This window comes from Nicotiana attenuata, unplaced genomic scaffold (genome assembly GCF_001879085.1).
Source record: "Nicotiana attenuata strain UT unplaced genomic scaffold, NIATTr2, whole genome shotgun sequence".
Classification (NCBI taxonomy): domain Eukaryota; kingdom Viridiplantae; phylum Streptophyta; class Magnoliopsida; order Solanales; family Solanaceae; genus Nicotiana; species Nicotiana attenuata.
Genome location: NW_017675030.1, coordinates 31,869 through 40,431, shown reverse-complemented (window position 1 = coordinate 40,431; position 8,563 = coordinate 31,869). Strand labels below are relative to the sequence as shown.

Genomic DNA, 8,563 nt, shown 5'->3' with positions numbered 1-8,563 from the left:
AACTTTATTTTGCTCCAAGAGTTGTGGTAAGTAGAAATAAAGATCTAGAAAAAAAAAGATAAAGGAGAAACAAAGATCTGGAGAAATACAAGTGCAGATCTCAAAATTTTCAAAGCTGAAATGAGAGATTCACTACCTGGACGACTCAGAGGTCGTCGGTACCGGCGGCGACGCCCCACATGGCGGCGGCTTGGATATCGGTGGATTGGGAAGGGAGTTTGGGGCTGAGGAACTTGAAGAGTCTGTTACCTTTTTTTTAATTGTATTTCAATGTACCTCGCTGTATTCCATGTATTTCATTGTATTCACCGTCTTTAGTTTTTTCTACTTTTTCAATATATTCACTGTATTTAACTATATTCAATGTAATTATATAATTTCAAAGCTTCACTTTGTTTCAATGTTTGGTCCAGCAGTATATATTCAGCAGTATGTATTCAATGTATTATAGAATATATTCATATATTTTTTTTAATTAATATAATTTATGTATTCAGATGTATAGATGTATTCAAATGTATGTGTAGTATGTATTCATATATTTTTGGACTATAGATGACCTGCTATACTACATGTATTCAATGTATTTTTATGTATTTAACTGTATTCAATGTAATTATATAATTTTAATATATAGATCTATTTGTAAAGGTAACACTAAAAAATATTTTAGTACATATACCACTAAAAAAAGAAAGGATGGATTGACTCTCTGAAGATTGCTCTGTTTTCGGGGTGCTTTTCGGTTGAGAATCTTCTCTAACTGGAAATACAAATTTTATGTGTTATAATTGAGTTTGTTGAGTTATATTAGGAGTCTATCACGTTAATTGATTCACTTACCGTTTTTAAACAGTTGAAGACCTTTTTTTCGCAAATTCCGTTACTGTATTCATGAATACAGCTCGCGAATACACAAGCCTGTGAGTCGACGGCACTTTATGCGAAGTTTATGCTTTCCTGTTAGAGAACGAAGTCCTCTCTATTCTAGATTGCATCTTCTCCTCAGGGACGGCCCAACGAATTTTGTGGCCTAAAGCCAAATTTTATGAGGGGCCTTAACTTTTTTTAAAAAGAAAATATTATTTTTATTTGAAATTTATTTTTCTAGTTTTGTTTTAGATGCAAAGTTATTAAAAAAAATTAAAATCAATTTCTTCCAATAAGTCTTGCTCAATTGACAATATAGCTAATCCATTTAATCTCTCTTGAGACATTGTTGATCTTAGTTAAGATTTTATCAATTTTAATTTTGAAAAACTTCTTTCCACTGAAGTAATGGTGACGTGAGTTATTAACATTATTCTATATGCAATATAGGCATTTGGAAAAGAATCATATCTTTTATCTGATTGAGTATATCAATTAAACTGCATTTTCTAATTGTACTATTTTTCTTAATACTTTTAATTTAGAAAATAAATCTAAACCGCCAATATAAGATTGGTGATTATACTTTAAGGAACATTCAAGATTAAGGCAATATTTTTTCTAATTTTCATCATCTAGTCTCAGTTTTTAACGCTAAGTAGAAAATCAAAAATATTTTCATATGTTGAATTGTTCAAATCTATTTTGAAGTGAAAAATAGCCTTGTCCACTATGTATAAAAAGTAATCAACTCTGAAGGACTCTTCGAGGGATTTTCAACATTCTCGTCAAATTATTTCTTCCTATATATCACACGTTTCTTATGAAATTCGTGTTCGATATTCATTTCAAATACAATTTCCTTGGCACAAATCACAACAGTTGCAAATCCTTCTACTCTATATTTGTTAAGAAAGAAATCAAAATTTTTCACTTCACATAACTTTTTTTTTAGTTTATATATAATCTATTAGGTGTAACAAAAAATGGAACCTTAAAAAATATGGGGCCTAAAGCAATTGCTTTGCCTGCTTCAGGCAAGGGCCGTCCCTGTCTCCTCTATTTTCTTACCTTTTGTTACTAAAGCATCCTTCTAGTTTTGCAGAGTATGAGAGCAGAAAAGGGATAGGTTATATATTATTCATCATGAGTTGGCGCTACCAAAATTTGAGCAGTGAGGTGCAAAAGTCTTGAGGAAACTAGTATAAAGACAGAATTTCACTTCCATCTACAACTTCGATAAGGTTGCGTGCCTAATTTAAAAGTCGAACAAGTTATGTGTATACGGTCAAAATCGGGCCCACCCAATTTAACTAATTAACCAAGACTAGGAGGATGGACCGAGGATCAGTCCCATGGCTTGCCCAATCGAGATACGAGGAAAAGGTATCGGGTTCGGGATTCGAGGTACCTAGCAAGGTCGAAACCAGTAACGACCGAGGTCGAACGGGACAGACATCGAGCAAGAACGAAGATAGCATAACAACGGAAAGGCGAGATATTGCGTGATTGGTCGAAGATCATGGCGGAAATCTCGGTACAGTTAAAATCAAGGGCGGTTGTTTAGCTAATCATGGGATTTACTTCTGTAATTAGAATTATACCATAGATAGGATTCCTCTACTATATAAAGAGGGTTCTAATCATTTTGTAATCACCTTAAATTAACGCATATCAAAGCAATACAATACTCTTTTCTCCTATATTCTCTTGTTCATCAGTTGGTTTCATAACTCTACTCTCACTCACTCAGTTCGAGGGCGACCTAGCTCGAGGGCTGAATTGCATTTTAATACTGGTTTGCTTTATTTTGTTGTTTATTTCTTCTATTAATCACTATATTTATCAACTGGTGCCAGGTGAAGTTAGATATCCTTAAAACCACTTATAAGTTTAATTTTTATCCGATTTTAAGGGTAAACAACTTGGCGCCCGCCGTAGGGCTAAGGATAATAGTGATTGCATGGTATTAATTCTCATAACACACACTGCTTTACGCTTGTTCTCGTAAGTGTCTTTAATTTCAGGAATTAACATGTCATACTCTCAAGTAGCACCCACTCATACAGACAACGACCTTGGTCTTCATGGCGAGAACGAAAACATAGCCGCCCCGGAAAATGGAGTACCTCCAGTCAACCCCGATGGACCGTCGGCCGTAGACCCAGTCGATATCAGATCCCATATTGCCATTAATGGGAATTTGGGCGCCGAACCTGAAAATAGCATTCGCAGAGACGCTCAAATAGCCAATCAGAATGCGTAGAGCGGTGAAGAAGGCGGAATTAGCCTTCGAATGATATTCGAGATGTTGCAGACTCAATAAGCCGCAATAGCACAACTCCAAAATCAGAATCGTGCACCAAGTAGTATCGAGCTCGAGCCATCGCTAGAATTTGTTCATAGAGCCAAACCGGTGCCAAAGAGATCGAATGAAGGAGAGTCGGAGAATAATCCCGCTATCGTAAAGATGCTCGAGGAACTGACGAAGCGGATCGAGACAAGGGAAAAGAAGATCGAGGAACATGATAAGAAGGTGGAAACTTACAACTCTAGGGTCGATCAAATCCCGGGTGCACCACCGGTATTGAAAGGGCTTGATTCCAAAAAGTTTGTCCTAAAACATTTCCCCCCAAGTGCGGCTTCGAAGCCAGTCCCAAAGAAGTTCCGTATGCTCGAGATCTGAAGTATAACGGGACGACCGATCCAAATGAACACATCACCTCTTATACGTGCGCCACTAAGGGAAATGACTTGGAAGATGATGAAATTGAATCCGTGTTGCTGAAGAAATTCGGAGAACTCTATCAAGGGGTGCTATGATATGGTATAATAATTTACCACCTAACTCTATTGATTCATTCGCTATGCTTGCAGATTCCTTTGTAAAGGCGCATGCTGGAGCCATTAAGGTTGCAACTAGAAAGTCGGACTTATTCAAGGTAAGGCAAAAAGTCAACGAGATGCTCAGGGAATTCATATCTCGATTTCAAATGGAACGAATGGATTTGCCTCCGGTCACCAACGATTGGGATGTTCAAGCCTTCACTCAAGGTCTCAACGAACATAGTTCCATAGCTTCACAACAATTAAAGCAGAATTTGGTCAAATATCCAGTCGTCACGTGGTCCGATGTACATAATCTGTATCAGTCAAAGATTAGGGTCGAAGACGATCAACTTGGGGCTCCAATTAGTTCGATTTATCCCAACATGCCCGTGGACAGAGTTAAAAAGGACATCGATCAGGAACCATAATCGAACAGAGACCGATATCAGCCATACGGGAGAGATCGGAGAAATAGCGGGTCTCGACACAAATCTCGTTCGTAATGATAGAAGGAATGATCGGGGGGAAATCTCCCGAGGGCTCATGAGGAAAAGTCGTTTCGATAGGGATGTCGGGTCCAAAGAAGCGCCTCAACTTTCAGAATATAGCTTCAGCGTAGATGCTTCCGCCAAAGTATCCGCCATTAGGCGCATCAAAGATACCAGGTGGCGTCGACCTCTGCAAACCGATACGGCCTAGAAAAACCCAAATCCAATATGCAAGTATCATGCTACCCATGGGAACAAAACATAAGATTGTAGATAACTAAGGGAGGAAGTAGCCCGGTTGTTCAACGAGGGGCACCTTCGAGAATTCTTAAGTGGTCGGGCCAAGAACAACTTTAAAAACAGAGATTCAAACAGACAGAATGAGCAAGAAGAGCCACAACATATGATCCAAATGATCGTTGGAGGGGTCGATGTTCCTCAGGGACCGGTATTCAAACGCACCAATGTGACGATCACAAGAGAAAAACGGATTCAGGACTACTTACCAGAAGAGACCTTGTCTTTCAACGACGAGGATGCAGAAGTGATCGAACAACCTCACAATGACGCACGTGCAATATCTATACTTATGAATAAAATTCAAGCTAAACATGTGTTGATTGATACATCTCCGTATCAGATAATGCATTTGGATGTGTTTTGGGGCAACATGATGAAACTGGGAGGAAGGAGCAAGCCATATACTACTTGAGCAAGAAGTTCACACCGTATGAAGCACGATATACTTTGTTGGAATGCACCTGTTGTGCCTTAACTTGAGTTGCACAAAAGTTGAGGCATTACTTGTCAGCATACACTACTTATCTGATTTCCAGGATGGACCCGCTCAAGTACATCTTTTAGAAGCCTATGCCTATAGGGAAGCTGGCGAAGTGGCAGATTTTGCTAAGTTAGTTTGACATCATGTATGTTACTCAGAAGGTCGTCAAAGGACAAGCTTTGGCTGACCACCTTGCAGAAAATCCTGTGGATGAAGAATACAAGCCACTTAGGACGTACTTCCCAGATGAAGAAGTATTGTCCGCTGGAGAAGACATTTCAGAAGCATATTTTGATTGGAGAATGTTCTTTGACGGAGCCGCAAACTTCAAAGGAGTCGGAGTTGGAGCAGTACTAGTTTCAGAATCTGGACAACATTATCCAATCTCAGCGAAACTTCGGTTTCCGTGCACCAACAACATGGCAGAATATGAGGCTTGTATACTTGGGCTCAGAATGGCCGTTGACATGAACATCCAAGAGTTATTGGTTATAGGTGACTCAGACTTGCTGATTCATCAAGTACAAGGCGAATGGAACACAAAGAACACAAAAATCCTACAATATTTACATTGTGTGAAGGAGTTGTATAAGAAGTTTATCAAAGTGGACGTAGAGCATGTTCCAAGAGTTCAAAATGAGTTCGCAGATGTTTTAGCAACTTTGTCTTCCATGATTCAACATCCAGACAAGAACTACATAGACCCCATCAAGGTGAATATGCAAGATCAACCAGCTTATTGTTTCCATGTGGATGAAGAGCCAGATGGAGAATCACGGTATTGTGACATTAATAGGTATCTCAAGACAAGGGATTACCCTGAAGGAGCAACCAGTACCCAGAAGCGAACACTTAGGAGATTGGCAAATCACTTTTTCCTAAATGGTGAAATCCTATATAGGAGGACCCTAGATTTAGGACTGTTAAGGTGCGTAGATGCCAGAAAAGCAACCAAGCTAATTGAAAGAGATACATGCAGGAACATGGGGGGCTCACATGAATGGTTTTACTTTGGCAAAGAAAATTCTACGAGCAGGTTACTTTTGGATGACCATGGAAACAAATTGCATTCGTTTTGTACAGAAATGTCATCAGTGTCAGATTCACTGTAATAACCCATAATTGTATATGAGGATATATTGAATATTTAGTAAATATTTTAAGTAAAAAAAAGGAGTAATAAACTAATAAAATAAAACAAAACAAAACAAAAAAAAGAAGAAAAAAACAAGGAATTGACACAAAAGGGCCGAAGCCCACTGGAACAAAAAGAAGAAAAGGGGTTAGCGATAGGGAGACGCAGCAATTGTTGCCAACAAGGTTTAGAAGAAGAAAAAAAAATAGAAGATAAGGAGGAGGAAAGGCAACAGCCAAAGTACACAAGGAGAGTTGGGGAAAAAGCTGGTGCCGCAAAAAACAAGCTTTTTCCAGCCAATTTTTGTTTCAAATTTCAAGGTACCTTGTTTCACTAATTTGAGAATATATCTTAATTATTGGAGTTAAATAATGAGATTGGCTTAAAGTGAGTGAAAACAAGGAAGAATATGTAAAACTTTTGTATCTTTAGCAATTTGTGGAGGAATCATGAATGCTTATAAAGAACTTTGTAGCAAGTACTATTCTTGCCCTCCAAACGAATTGAATTCTTATTCATTTAGAGCTTGTAGCAACAATGTAAAGCAAGATATAAAAATATGATTCATCTTTCTTTTCATTAAAATACGCCTATATGAATTGATAGAGAGTCAATAGTTGTATTCCAAGAAAGAAAAAAATAAGTGAATTAATTAAACTTAACAGAATTTAACCAATTGTATTGGTAGTTCGTAAGGTTGATATATAGATTGGTTTTATGATAGTATAGGTAATTGAAGAAGTTGTACGGATTGCTCGTGGGGACGCGTTTGGTATTTCGGCACAAGTATTGTGAGTAGTAATCTTACCACAATTTGTGTTTTTATAACCTGCATGATTTATATATGATTTTGAAAATAAATGTGTTACCGATGCTTTGAAATTGCATGTGGGACAAGTCTTTTACTTGATATGGTACCAAACAGTTTACTTGAGATGTTTACCGGTTAATCTAAATGTTTTCACCGTTACTAGATATGTTTTACCGTTACTTGAGATGTTACAGTTATTTAAATTATTATCACTGTTACTAGACATGTTTTACTATTACTTGAGACATGATTACCGTTACCAAAATAAAATTACAAGATGTGATAAGAAATGATATGCCCTTTATTATTTTGAAAATACTTTTGTACGAGTATTTACTGCTTACAAGAAAGAGTATAAATGGGAGGAGACTTTGAAGGATCCCGTAGCTAACGGCGGGTTCGTTAGACCTGGTGCACCTTGTATTTATAGATTACCGATTACAGTTATAGCCCTCGCTAGTTGGAAGGTAGAACTAGCATATAGTTACAGTTTTTCCCTCGAGTAGGGACCTACGGTTATATTTGACTCCTTTTACGAAGGGGTCTACACAATGATACAACTTACACGATCCTTTCTTGGAAACCTCCAAAACCTAAAGATTTGCTATGAGACACTGCTTACCGAGTTTGTTATCGAATTGTTAAATTGATTTCTGTTACAGGAAACACATGATAAGACCGATTATTGTTTCTGAAACGGCATTCTTCTGATATTGTCTGTATAATATACTAGCATATTTTCTGACTTGTCCCCGAATAAAAATGGTTGTGATTAAGTGTTATTACTCACTGAGCTAGCGACTCACTCCCCGCTATTTTTTTTTACAGAGACAGCAGTTGACGCGAGCGAGGATTTCGCTAATTAGAGTACACGAGTTGATAGTTCCTAGTGAGCCCCGCACTTTTTCGCGTGGGTGATGAGTTTATTTATTCATTATCGTTCTTTCCTTATGAACTCTTAGAGTTGCTCCATAGTCATTTTTATTAGCTTCATGAGTATTCATTCGTTATATTGGACTAGTTACTAGTATTGCACTTCTTTCCGTATTTTTGAAATAAGTTTAGTACTATTATGTTGATAAGGTTGGTAATGATGGTAAAAACTCATTTTTGGTTAGTTGATGAAGATTATAAATGATGTAGGTGAATATTGGTTGGTTGTGTTGGTAATTTCTAAGACAGATTTATTTTTGCATAGTCCTAAGACTGGGAAAACTTTGTCTGATTTTCTGTAAAACACCGATGAGGCTTACTTGGGAGTACTTGCTCCTAAGTGCCGGTCATGATCCTAAATTGGGTCGTGACAAAGTTGGTATCAGAGCCCTAGGTTATTCTTGTGACTAATGGAGCACATGTCGGTAGTAGAATCTCAATTACGGTTATGTAGCCGGCCATTCCCATAATCGTGATTCTGCGATGGCGTGATAGGATGTGTCTTGTCTTTCTTTCTTATTCCTCCGTATATGTGTGGCGATTAGGGTCAAATAACTGAATCGATCATTACTTATCCTATTCATGTATGACTCGGACCAATTGCCTTATCATAGAATTTGGCTAGTGATTCAAACATCAAATACGTCAAATTTCGCCAATGGACATGCAACCATCTCCAAGCAAAGAAATGCTACATAAGTAGTATACAAGACCAG

The 8,563-nt window shown here is 37.7% G+C and overlaps 1 long non-coding RNA gene across 1 annotated transcript; it reads left to right on the top strand.

The window, feature by feature from the left end:
- Positions 1–6,294: 6,294 nt before the first annotated feature.
- On the top strand, positions 6,295–7,992 carry LOC109219577. The gene is made up of 3 exons (XR_002066957.1): positions 6,295–6,423; positions 6,833–6,894; positions 7,743–7,992. It is a non-coding gene; the product is annotated as an uncharacterized LOC109219577 (long non-coding RNA).
- The last annotated feature ends 571 nt before the right edge of the window (positions 7,993–8,563 follow it).